Source organism: Macaca mulatta, chromosome 11 (genome assembly GCF_049350105.2).
Source record: "Macaca mulatta isolate MMU2019108-1 chromosome 11, T2T-MMU8v2.0, whole genome shotgun sequence".
NCBI lineage: Eukaryota > Metazoa > Chordata > Mammalia > Primates > Cercopithecidae > Macaca > Macaca mulatta.
The window spans coordinates 115,446,342-115,459,999 of record NC_133416.1 but is presented as its reverse complement, the minus strand read 5'-3'; the positions used below and the strand labels follow the sequence as shown (position 1 = coordinate 115,459,999).

The 13,658-nt window shown below is 50.1% G+C and overlaps 1 protein-coding gene across 15 annotated transcripts in view; it reads left to right on the top strand.

The window, feature by feature from the left end:
* The window catches only part of CMKLR1 (chemerin chemokine-like receptor 1), a 71,241-nt gene that overhangs the window by 17,842 nt on the left and 39,741 nt on the right, over positions 1-13,658 (top strand). The window contains exon 1 of one of the 15 annotated variants that reach the window (XM_077954869.1): positions 2,439-2,536. The exons of the other annotated variants lie outside the window; for them this stretch is intronic. The gene's annotated coding sequence lies outside the window, so the exon portion shown is untranslated. Of the gene's footprint in view, positions 1-2,438; positions 2,537-13,658 lie in introns of those variants that run through there. 15 annotated transcript variants of the gene reach the window in all.

Sequence of the window (13,658 nt, the reverse complement as noted above, 5' to 3'; positions counted from 1 at the left end):
GTTGACTGAGCTAAGCTGGTCTCTTGGGCTTCTTTGAGCTGAGTGGGGGATTCAGGTGGGCACTGTCTGGCTGAAGGGGGGATCTGAGAGAATGAGGTATGGAGGGAAAGGTATCTGCTGCCAGATCCAAGGCTAGATTGCAGGGGGAGAATGCACCTGGCACACAGTAGGTGCCCAGATGTGGCAATTGGATGAAACGATTACCATGTGTCTTAGTTCATTTTGTGTTGCTATAAAAGAATACCCAAGGCTGGGTAATTTACAAAGAAAAGAGGTTTATTTCGCTCATGGTTCTGCAGGCTGCACAAATAGCATAGAACCAGCATCTGCTTCTGGTGATGGCTTCAGGGAGCATCCATTCATGGTGGAAGGGGAAGGAGAGCCAGCATCACATGAGGAAAGAAGGAGGGAGAGAGCAAAGGAAGGTGCCAGGCTCTTTTAAACAATCAGTTCTTGTGGGAACTAATAGAGTAAGCCCAAGGTGCTAGGGGGACCCGTTGGCATAGTATCAACTCCGGTTGTGAAGTCAGGGAAGGCTGTCTGGACAAAGTGAAACTTGAAGGACAAGCAGGAGTTGGCCACTGGGCAACCCAGGCTGGAGTAACTTCAGAGGCACAAAAGCATTGCACTGTCACGTGATACAACTGGAGAAGAAAGCTGTGAACTGAGTTGGGATTTAAAGCTGTGATGGTGGAAACTCAGGCACTGTGTGGAGCAGAGTTAGAGTTTCAGCCGGAACATCTGGAGCCCGGTGTCTCCCTAAAATCCCAAAGGGGTGGCATGAATAGGGGACAAAACCCCCAGCTTCCCTCCCCAAGCCCTGGGAGGTATGCGCCAGGTAAGGGGTGCTTTCTCCTGAGCTCCAGCAGGAATCCCAACCCGCTCCAGGGATCCGGGACTCAGAATTAACATCCCAGCCCTCAGACTGTGAACACTTCTCCCCCACATTTAGAAAGAGCCAAAGTGCCAGCCCACCTCCCAAGCCCCTCATGTAACATATGCCTGATTTCCCAAAAGCAAAGATTTCTCCTTTCTCCCCTCCCTCCTTCTTCCACCTTCCCCTCGACCTCTTCCTTTTAAACAATCAGTTATTGTGGGAACTAATAGACAACTCACTCATTACTTGGAGGATAGCACCAAGACAGTCAGGAGGGATCCACCCCTATGACCCAGACACTGCCCTTAGGCCCTACCTCCAACACTGGAGATCAGATTTCAACATGAGATTTGGAGGGGACAGATATTCAAACTGTATCACCATGTGTGCTCAATTCCCAGTTCAGTCAGGGCAGTGAGCAGAGACAGAGCCTTGGCTGGAATGGGGCTGTGTGGGGAGGAGCTAGGGAAGGACATCAGGGTCTCTTAGATGTGGAAATACAGAGGAGAGGAATGAGTCAGAGTATGTTCTAAGAACCCCTGCAGTGGGTTCTGATCTGGATCCCGGTCTCAGATCAGGTTTCCCTGAAGCAGAGCCTGAGATAGGGATTTGGGTGCACATTCTGTGTTAGAGTGTGCTCTCCGGCAGAGTCAGGATTAGGGGGTGGTGAGTGACACAGGCGCACGAAACTGCAGGATGGAATCCCATTTTTATTTTGATGTTTTGCTCATCATGCGATTTTTTACATTAATTTCGATTATTTATTTATTTATTATTATTATTATTTTTTGGAGACAGGGTCTCACCGTCATCTAGGCTGGAGTACAGTGGCATGATCATAGCTCACTGCAGCCTTGACCTCCTGGGCTCAATTGATCTGCCCGCCTTAGCCTCCTGAATAGCTGTCACTTTGATTTTGAAAAAATGTTACATTACATTATTATTTTTTGGATGAGTGAGGTTTTTGGCAACCCTCCTCCCTAAGTTTGCACTCAAGGCAGGTGCCTCACTCTGCTCTCAGGAGAAGGGGAATGAGGGAAGGGGTTATTGAGGATATGGCCTCAGCTGAGACTAGCTTCAGTCTGATGCCCCGGGGAGCCCTGGAGTGAGCATTGTGCCCTGTGGCAGCCAGGCAGAGGCAGCTCCTGCTCTGCTGAGGGCAATTCTTAGGAGGAGAGGGCAGCCGTGAGCTGTTAGCATCTAACATTCCCTGCAGCTGGCAGATGATGGGGGACCCTGCTAGTGAAAAGGACCCCGACTGGGTGCGAAAAACATCCACTACAATACCCTTCTATTGTTCTTTGAGAGGTGGCAGTAAACATTTCAAAGGTCTACAGGGACTTTTGGCTGCTGGACTGTGTTTTTTCAAATATGGCTGTGCTGGAGTTTCTGGGGTCCAGTTTCTAATCCTCTTGTAGGACGAATGAATGAGCAGGAGGGTGGGTGGAGCCAGTGTGGATGTGTGTGTGACCTGATGAGCTGGTTTGTCCTAAGCTGCTGGCTCAGGTTCCTGGAGGGTGGGAGCTGGGGAAAGGAAGGCCAAAGTGGAACAGGTGTCTGTGAGTCTGCCCATGGAAGGGGACATGGAGGAGGAAGAGGCTGAGGGGAAGATGGAAGAAGCAGGGAAGGAAGGAGAAATCTTTGCTTTTGGGAAATCAGGCATATGTTATATGAAGGGCTTGGGAGGTGGGCTGGCACTTTGGCTCTTTCTAAATGTGGGGGAGAAGTATTCACAGTCTGAGGGCTGGGATGTTAATTCTGAGTCCCGGATCCCTGGAGCGGGTTGGAACTCCTGCTGGAGCTCAGGAGAAAGCACCCCTTACCTGACGCATACCTCCCAGGGCTTGGGGAGGGAAGCTTGGGGCTTCGTCCCCTATTCATGCCATCCCTTTGGGATTTTAGAGACACCAGGGGCCATATGTTCTGGCTGAAACTCTACTTCTACTCCACACGGTGCCTGAGTTTCCTTCCACCATCACAGCTTTAAATCCCAACTCAGTTCACAACCTTCTTCTCCAGCTATATCACGTGAAAGTGCAATGCTTTTGTGCTTCTGAAGTTACTTCAGCCTGGGTTGCCCACTGGCCAACTCCTGCTTGTCCTTCAAGTTTCACTTTGTCCAGGCAGCCTTCCCTGACTTGGCAGCTGGAGTTGATACTATGCCGACAGGTCCCCCTAGCCCTGGGCTTACTCTGTCATGATTCACTCATTGTCTGTCACCCTTACCTGGCTTTGGGTTTCTTGGGAGTGGGAGCTGTATCTTTGTATTGTCTCTCCCAGCCTGACACCTGGCAGGTAATTTGTGCTCAATAAAGTTTATTGAATGTAAGAATGAGAAATACGTAATAGGTCATCAGATATTTATACCTCAGTGTGAAAGAAATTCTGAGAGGAGGTTTTTGTTTTGATTTGTTTTTAAATCGTACTCCCTTATAATCATGCCACATTTATGTCTGAGGCCATGTCGTATAATGGTAAGATTCATAATTATACTCAACAACAGCAACAATAATAACAATGGATAATATACTGAGAACTTACCATGGGCCAGGTATTATTGTTCTAGTTGTTTATATTCCTTCTCTTATATCCTAACACCAACTTTAGAAGGTATATACTATTTATGAGGTATGTACTTTGTGTGGTATGTATTGCCCCATTTTACAGATTGGGAAACTGAGGAAAGAATTTAAGCAGCAAAGAGGTCTTACAGGTGGTAAATGACAGAACTGGCTTTTGAACTCAGGTGGTCTGGCTTCAGAATCTATACCCTTAACCATCACACACTGAACATGGCTTTTGGGTTCAAGTCCTAGCTCCTTCATTTTCTAGCTGTGTGATCTTGGGCAAGTTGCTTGACCTCTCTGAGTTTCTGTTTACTTACCTGTGAGGTAGGGGTGGTCCTCAGCGTTGTTGGGAGGCTGGGGCAAAGTAAGGGTTGGAGAGGACCCTGAGGGTTGGCAGTGATGGTTCTCATGGCTCAGCGAGGTGGCGGTTTCAAAGATCTCTGCTCGTGGTTACAAAATGAGCCTTGGAAACCCGCATCAGCAGAGACATCATGGCCAGGGTTCTTGGCAAAGGGCATGGAGGCCAGGAAGAGGGAGACAAAGGCTCCTCTGTCAGCACCTTGGGGTCCCAGGGGAGGCAAGTTGGGAAGATGTGAGTGCTGCAAAGCAGGAGGTGAGGACTCCTGCCTGGAAGTGGGGCAGGCACCCTGTTGCCTGCCAGGATTTGCTCTGCATAAGCCATGGGTGGAAAATTCCTTTGGATCCTTTCCTGAGTGGCTGGGAAAGCTGAGACTAATTCATGGAGGGGAGGGGTGTCTCCACACCCTGGGAATGTGATCACTGTTTTATTTTAAAACAGAATAAAAGCAGCTTCAACCTGGCAGTTCTCAGGGCTGCTTGGGGCCACCGAAGCCACCTCCAGAACACGGCTCCTTGTGGGCTCAGGCTCTGGCTGCTATGGGATCAGGGATCACACTGGAAACTCGCCACTGGCGGGTGGCTGCTGTGTTTTCTGCAGAGACTCCCTCCTGCAGCCTGACTGCATCTTCTCTGGGAACCCACAGAGTACAGATCTGCCCTCTGGGGTAACAAGGAGGCCTCAGGCAGAAATCTCCCTCTCACTGTGGATACTGTCATATATCCACAGAATTCTCTCCTGATCCCTGCTCCCCATGGTGACCCTGCAAACAATTGTCATTTCCCTTTGATAAATGCGGAAACTGAGGACAGGGAGTTGGAACAGCCAGTACCGCTGAAATAAGAACCAAGGTTCTCTGACTTCCCATGAGACAGACTTTGTGCTAAAGACATGGCCCAGGTTCTATGGGGACTGAAGGTCTAAGTGGCTCTGAAGGATATTCTTGATGGATCAAAACACAGCACAATCAATGCAAAGGGAGTGCTCAAAGCCCATTTGCTCATTATGAAAGACCAGGGCTTGAGAACTCCAGACTCTATTAAGAATATGTGGGAAATGATATACATTTGTAGTTAATTGTAACATTGTAACACACACAATGATTTATTATAACATTGTAACAACAAGAAACTGGAAACAACTCAAGTGCCCATCCCTGGGACTAGTTAATTAAATGCTGGCAAATCTACCAATATAATACTATGCAACTATCGAAAAGGATAAGATTTTTTGTACATATGAATATACAAATAAGAAATCATCACCAAGATATATTGTTAGGTAAGAAAGGCCAGTTGCAAAATAGTGTGTTCAGTATACTACCTTTTATGCAAAATGAGAGAAATGAAATGAAAAGGGAATGTATTTCCCCAAAGAAACTCTGGAAGGAGACATAAGGAGCTAACATAGGAAGGTGCGTACAGTGGAAACTGGATCAATGGTGGCAGGTAGGAGCAAGATTTTTCATTATAATCTTTCTATAGTTTTACATGGTTTGAACATCACCAGTTAGATGGAGTTGTGATGCCTGGTCAGCAATTTAAATTCAAAAAGCCTATTAAAATTGTGGATGGATGGCCATTAGGCTAAGAGTGTTATTATGTGAATAGCATATGTGTTGTAAACTCTAAGGCCCATGGTTTTCATTCCTATTTTCTCCTTGACTGTGACATAACCACATTTGGGGTTTTCAAACTAGCTGGATTTATTGTCCAGCTGACTACGTCTTTCCTTGATGTCAGAATGAGGCCACCTTTGGCCCACTTTGAACCAGCTGAGAGAGTCCTGTGGGGTGTACACAGAGCCCACCTTTGGCCCACTTTGAACCAGCTGAGAGAGTCCTGTGGGGTATACACAGAGCCCACCTCTCCCTCCAGTGTCCACATCATCCCTGTGACTGTGATGCATTCCTGGTGGCCTCCTGAGGCCATGGGTAGTCAGTCAATACCTATGTCTCATAGTGGACCTGCCATCTCATTCCAAGAATACCCTTGAGCTCTTGGTGAAATGTTTGTAGGGAAAACAATGTGTTCTTGTGGGCTGTCCTTGACGCTAATATCCATGGATGAAGAGAACCTCTAGAGCAGACAATGACTGAAACCCATGCTCAATGAAGAAAACTGCCTGGAATAGCTTTTAGCTCATCTTGTGTCTGCCAGACCTTCCCAAACACTGCCTCTAGCCCACCACCAAACAGGCTGTGTGTTAAATCACACCTTTTCCTGTTAAAATCAACCCGTGACATTGAGGCTGGGTGCAGTGGCTTATGCCTATAATCCCAGCCCTTTGGGAGGCCGAGGTGGGGGGATCACTTGAGTCCAGGAGTTGGAGACTGGTCTGGTCAACATGGCAAAACCCCATCTCTATAAAATACAAAAAAAATTAGTGGGGTGTGGTGGTGTACGCCTATAGTAGTCCTAGCTACTCAGGAGGCTGAAGTGGGAGGATCACTTGAGCCCAGGGAGATTGAGGCTGCAGTAAGTTGTGATTGAGCTCCCATTGGCAATTCCAACCAGTGCATGGTCTAACCCATTGCCAGGGGGCTCTGGCTTTCCATCCCAAAGCAAAAGCCCCACCCATTTCTGCTATGGGGTTGACACCTTGCCCATAGCTCCCTGATCTTTGGGAATTTTGGAAATCCCCAGCACTGCCTTTCCTGTGCTTTTAAATGTATGCAAATGCAACAGCAAATGACCCCCACCCCAGGAGGACAGCTGTTCCTGGGGCCCTCCCTGCCCACACTAGGTGGCTCCATGGGGTCTTGTTAAACCTTCTCAGAAGTTGGCAGAAGACTCCTTTTAGCCTTGCCCTTTCCTCTTCCCTCTGGGTCTCTCTTCCTGGGGACTTTCTTCACTCTGCCTTCGTCTTTCTTCTGCCACTTTGCAGCTTTGCCCTGGCCGCTCTGTCTTCCTCTTTCCAGTCCTGCATCTCTCCTCTTCCTGCTGGCTTTCCTCTCCCTGCCCCTCCTCCCCATCTCTTTCTGTCTACGTTGAGGAGATGTTATCCTCTGTTCTCTCTGCTCTTTCTTGGCTGTGCTGCTCCTTCCTCCCTCCTAAGATCACCCACCCTGCCAAGTCCCTGCCCTGTTGGGGCCTGAAGTGAAGAGGGCTCTTCCCTCCAATTCCCCAGAGCTGAGGGGCAGGGCCAGCATCTCGGGCTGGTGACCAGTGCAGCCACACAGGGCTCAGAAGGCCTGCGCTTGGTTTAACACTTGGCTGCTGCCGTCCTGAATTCTCAGTAATTTTTGAATAAGGGGCTGCCTTTCATTTTGCAGTGACTCCATGAAGTATGCACTGGTTCCGCTGAGGACTGTGAGCTTCCTGGGGGAACACGTCCCCTCCTGGTAGAGCTGTAAGAGCTGGGCTGAGGCGCAGGGTCCAGGTGCCGGTCCTGCGTTTACTCCTCATTCACCCAATAGTGAGTTGCAAAATTCATCCTCATTTTACCGATGAGATAAATCAAGGCTCAGAGAGGCCATGTCACTTGCCCAAGGACCCACAGCTCATGAGCCTGGATTGAAGGAAGCTGACTCTGAAATTTGGACATTCTGTGGTCCTTTCCTGGCTGAAACCATAGGGGCTTTGGTAAGGGCCTTAGTTCACCCTTTTACTGGTGAACTAAGGCTCAGTCTTTGCATCTGAAAAATAGAGGTAGTGAAAGTAGCCGCCTGTGCAGAAACAACTGGTGTTTAAATCCTGGAACGTTCCTGGCACATGGCTACCTCCTGAGACAGCAGCTGCAGCCTTTCTGAGCCTCCATTTTCTCATCTGTTAAATGGGGATCATGGTGGTACCTGCCTCACCGGACCCTTATGGAAATTTAATGACACAGGACGTGTGCTTAGCTTAGGGCCTGGCACAAGTAGGTGGGCAAGGCCAGGACACAGGAGCTTCTGGGCCAGAGGAGGGAGTGATCTATGAGTAGGGAAACTAGGATTTATTGTCCAGACTGGGACACTTTGAGAATGAAAGGAGCTTGACAAAAAGCATAAACAGGGATTGTCGTGGGCAAGCCAGGATGGAGGGTCACTCCACCTGTGTGTCAAGTGTGTCCTTGTCAGGATTGTCTGTTTCATAAAACCTGTTCACAGATAAGTGAGCGTAAGGATGCCCCAGGCCCACCCCCAGCTGGTGTGGAGAAAGACTGTGTTTGGGTTGGGTGCAGAGGCTCATGTCTGTCATCCCAGCACTTTGGGAGGCTGAGGCAGGTGGATCACCTGAGACCAGCCTGACCAACATGGAGAAACCCCATCTCTACTAAAAATATAAAATTAGCCGGATGTGGTGAAGCATGCCTGTAATCTCAGCTATTTGGGAGGCTGAGGCAGGAGAATCAATTGAACCTGGGACATGGACGTTGCGGTGAGCCGAGATTGTGTCATTGCACTCTAGCCTGGGCAAAAAGAGCAAAACTCCGTCTCAAAAAAAAAAGATTGTGTTCAAGCCTGGGCCATAGAGAATGATGTCCCTTGGGCTGGGCATGATGGATCATGCTGGTGAGCCTAGCACTTTGGGAAGCAAAGCGAGAGGATAACTTGAGGCCAGGAGTTCAAGACCAGCTTAGGCAATATAGCAAAACCTTATCTCCAAAAATTAAAATAAAATAAAATTTAAAAAGGGGAGGGGGAGAAAAAGAAAGAGTAGTGTCCCGCTTACCACTGCTACTGCTAACAAGGCTTCAGTTCTGAGAAAACAACGTCAGGGAGAATGACTTAAAGGCCACGGTTCAGGCCCCTTCTCAGATATTCTAGAAAATTCTTTGGATTACACCAGCAATGCATGTAATCCAAAGAATTTGGATTCTTTGGTTGTGTAGACTGAAACTCACAGTCACATCTAGGAAAAGCGGCTTTTACTGAATTGCAGTTTGGGGCAGTGCTGTCCGTCAGTGAGTGTTTGGTGCCTCCCTTAAAACATTCAGGAACTGGAGGCCCCGTTCCGTGATCAGATCCCCCATGTCTTCTCTCCACAGGCTTCTGGAGACAGTCGTCCTGCTCCTAGCATCAGGAGGCCTTGCCATTCCCCCTGAGTGGGTTTGCTTTTTCACAAGGAGCGTGTGACTCATGTAACTGGGTCCACCTTTCAGGAAGCTGGGGGTCCAGCGTGTGGTCCAGCCACTGTCAGCGTTTAGGACATTTTTTGTCCCCTGCATTTCACCCTTAGCCGTGGCTCCATTTTCTGTCTCTACCCATGTTTCCCTTCCTTCTTTTACTTTACTTTATGTTCCCTGTATAAGTGAGCCTGTTTTGAACCTCCCACCATCCACAGCTGCATCACGCCAATATATAAGTGAACAAAAATAAAAAATCAACAAACCTGCAAGCAAAAACGTATTGTGGCACCCCTCCCCAACCCAGGAGAGCAGCTTGGATGGCCTGGTGGGGGTCGGCTGGCAAGGGGTTAAGAATGATGCAGAGGAAGTGCTGGCCAAGATTAAAGGGAGGAAGTGGCTGCTGCCTGGGGAGGGAGGTGGCTGGCTCGTCCTGTGTGACTCCAGGGGCCTAAACCAACACTGACATGAATGTGGCAGGTTGCTCAAGGTCAGTTTAGCGAAAAAAAGGAAGAGCTTTCTAAAGACTTGACAAGTCTTTCTAGAAGTTCTTCTGGTGGGGGTTTCAAACTCACTGATAGCTGACTCCAGACATAGCTCTCTTTAAACATAATAGCCAAAGGGCAGGTTTGTTGGAGCCAGTGTCTTCATGTTCATAGAGTGACCGGCGGGCCCTGATTTGCTGGGACATTCCAGTTTGAGCACTTTACAGTCTGCATCCCAGGACACCCCTTGGTTTCTGGCAAACAAAGACAACTGGTCGGTCACCCTATGCACCCTACATACATGATCTCATGAAATCTTTACATTGACCCCCCTTACAGACGAGGAGTCTGTGATTTGGTAACCCAAGATTACATAGCATGGGAAGGGCCGAGCTGGGATTCATGTGTGGATTTGCTGTAACTGAGTGAGGCTTAAGCTCTCAGCTGCACTGACCCACTTCCCTTTTCCTGTAAGATGAGGGTATAAGACCCCTTGATCCTAAAGCCTCTCCAGCAATGACTTTTAGGATTCTGGAATTTCCTCTGGTCTTCAAGCAGCTTTTTGTTTTCCATGGAGGTGGGGTGGGGTAGGGTGGGGGGCAATGTTTCCAGCAAGACCCCTCCTAGGTCAAGGCTTGGGCTTTGCCTTGGGAGAAGTGACAGCCTGGTGACGGGGTCAAAAGGAAGGGCAGCCTGCCCCTCCTTCCCTGTGCCTGGGAACAGGGTGGGATCTCATACTCCACCGTCCTGATTGCTGGCAGTGGTGCCAGTCCATTTGTCAGCTGCCTGGGCTGGAGCCAGGGAATTCCAAGGGGCCAGAGCCTGCCTGAGCGCTCCAAGGCCTCTGTGCTCGGGGCTAGCAGCCTAGGCAGGAGGACTCTGGGGCAGCTCAGGGCTCTGGGATGTTTCAAAGCTCCATGTGGCTGGACAGGCCTCTGCAGCACCCCCTGCCTTGGGAGTCTGGCCAGCCTGTGGAGACTGTGCAGAGGGGGAGTGATTTGGAGTCTCTGAGTACCCCAAGTCAATGAGGTAGGGTTGTGAATGTGCAAGGTGGGGACAGATGCACAGGTGGGGACAGCTGATACAAGATCGCAGGGCCCCACGTGCAGCAGGCAAGCCACAGAACATGAAGGACAGTGACCGTCACTGAAGACGTGGACTCCGGAGTCAGGACAGCGCAGATTCAAACCTCCCCTCTGCCCCTTCCTACTGTGGGATCTTGGGCCAGTGCCCTTGCTTCTCTATGCCTCAATTTCCACATCTGAAAAATGGGAATGAAAATATCTACCTTGAAGGTTTGTTGTGAGTGAAGGCACTGAGTATGCCATCGGTGCCTCATAAGCAGGGGGTGGATTCCATCAGCCCCAGACTCTCAGTTTTGGTTCCTCTCACCCCAGAGCTGCACCCGAGGACCCCGTGACAGTCAGCGGGTGAGGGCTGTTCCCCGTGGAGAAGCTGTGCTGGCGGGATGTAAGGGAAGTCCTAGGGAGGAAGGAGTGCTTTGTAGCGAAAGGGGCCCGTCAGCCCATCCATGATGCTTGGAAGTGCTGTGATAAGGGTATAGATGCCTTGGGTTCCCACAGGTCTGAGTTCAAGTCCTGGCTCCACCAGGCACTGGGTGGTGATCCTGATCTCGTTCCTTTCAGAGCCTCAGTTTCAACATCTGTGGAATGGGGTAATGTTCTTCCGCTCCTCAGGCCAGGGGGAAGATGGGTTGTCAGGACACAAGGAGATGAGGGGAAGTCAAATTCACAGCTAGGTGCCTGGCACGTAGCAGGATGGCTCTCTTTCCTCCTGTCACCTTGCTGCCTGCTCTGCCTGGATTTGTGCACGTGAGGCTGGGAGGAGCAAGGGGATGCTTGTGAAAAGCACACCCCAGGCAGAGGGACCTGCAAGAGCAGAGGCCCAGGTACTTTGAACCATGCTCAGGGGTACTGGGCTCCTTGAGCACAGGAAGTAGGTTGGTTTGGAAGGACTTGGCCTCGGAGGTCCCCCCAGCAGTCCCTCCCTGCCCCTAGCCTGGGACTTCCCATGAGTCCTGCAGCCCTGTCCTGGGCCTTGGGTTACTAACCTCATTTGGGCTGTCCAAGGGGAAGGGAGGCTAATGCCCATGCTCAGTGGCCCACGCTTCCTCCTGTTGCCTCTTGTCTCCACCAGCTCTCCCTCTCTGTGCTGCCTTTTCCCCTTAACATCCTTTCCCTGGCACTTTATTTCTTTTTAGGAGGCAGGGTCTTGCTCTGTTACCCAAGCTGGAGTACAGTGGTGCAATCATAGCTCACTGTAGCCTCGACTTCCTGTGCTCAAGCAATCCTCCCACCTTAGCCTCCTGAGTAGCTGGGACTACAAGGTGTGTGTCACCACACCTGGCTAATTTTTAAAATTATTATTATTTTTTTCCTACAGACATGGTCTCTTTGTAATGCCCAAGCTGGTGTTGAACTCCTAGCTACAAGTGACCCTCTTGCCTCAGCCTCCCAAAGTGCTGGGATTACAGGCATGAGCCACCCTGCCCAGTCTCCCTAGCACTTTTAAGCGTTAATATCTCACACGCACACATACACACATTCACGTCAACCACTAACTGGATGTGACATATTTGGAATGGTTTTGGCATCTGAGTCCCAGTCCTGCTGCATTCTGCTGTATAACTGTGTCCAAAAGCTCCTTCCTCTTTGTGTGTGGGCCTCTGCTTCTCCACCGTCATCACGACATTGACTTCAGTTCACTGGGGGAGAGTTGAAAGCAGGACCCTGATGGTGGAATTGAAGGCATAGCAGCAGCGTGTATCTGGCATCAATTTGCAGTGGGGGTTGCCTTTCCAGAACCCCAACACCAGACCCCAGAGACTGCTCCTTCATCTGCACCCTGCTTATCTCCTGGGCGGGGGGTGGGGAGGCGGTCTTCAAACTTACCTGCCTCACACACATGTCCTGGGATGTGCCTGGTAAGCTACAGGTTCTGGCTGCCCCTCAGCACTGCCTCCCTCCTATCTCTGCCTACTCCCCTGCTGAAAGGCCCTGGGTCCATGAGGCCCAGGGATGGGGGACTCAGTGTTACCATGGCAATCATAGCTTATCTGTGGCATCACAGACTCCAGGGGAAGATGGCTCTCAGCCCCCAGGACTGGATAGTATGGGCCCCTCTCTGTGACCTGGCTTCTCCCGTGAAGACCCATCTGAGTATCTCTGGTCCTCACTCCTCCGCTCACTCAAGACCTTTCTTGGAGCATTGGTGGTTGCCATGGAAATGGCTCTGGAAACAAACCAGTCCTTGTGGGCTGAGGAAAAATCCTCAAGAAAAATAGAGATTGCTGGGCTTCCCGGCTCTCTGATGGGATATCCTGACGCCTGGAGCCTCCAAAAACTGCACTTTCTGGGTCAGCCTGGAACTGGCAGAAGGGCCCTCAGTTCACCAGGCCTCTTGCTATTCTCCTGCCTCCAGCTTCTCCTCTTCAATATAGCCCTCACATCAGCCACCCAGGTTAGAAGCTGGAATCTTTTTAGAAAGATGGCACCCTCTGCTTAAAACCATCCATGGCTCCCTATTGCCCATAGGATGAAGTTGATGGCTTGCAGGGATCTCACAATCTGAAACTCTCTTCTTTCCTTAGCCACATCTCCTGCCTTCTCCCCTCCCCTAAGACAAACACACACACACGCACACACACACAGCCCCTATCCACATTTTATCAAGCCTCTGTGTCTCTGCAGGTATGTATATCATTTCCCTCGGCTGCTCCATCTGGCAAAGGCTTTATCCTCTCCAAGGCTCAGCTCAAATGCCACCTCCTCCAGGAAGCATCCCCTGATTCCCCCAGCCCTTTCCCTTTACTTTGTGCAGAGCCAGGGCCACACACTCAGTGACCAACAGGGCCAGGCAGGAGACCCAAATGACCCATTTATGAACATTTTTCATGTCCACAAAGAAATATGTGCTCTCCTATGAAAGCTGAAAGTGAGAATGTCTTGGTTCTTCTTTCTCTCACTGGATTGCACTTATTTCTGCCACAGCAGAGGCCCTGGACAAACTCAATGGCAAATTGCAACTGGCTTATTACCCCAGGGGAAAATAGGGAGGGGTGGGGACTGTGGATAACACTGTTCTGTAATGCAAGCCCAGCATGGCCAGTTTGCTGGAAGCCTGGCATTTAGGTGACGTCTCAGAATACTGACTGTGCCATGATCTGTTCCTGCACCCACTTTCTCTACATGAAGGTAGTGGCTGGGCCATCTTACTCCCACAGCATCTGGCAAGGAGTGTGACCCTTAGATGTTGCCCACTACTGGCTTTTTTTTGGAGATGGAGGTCTCACCCTGTCACCC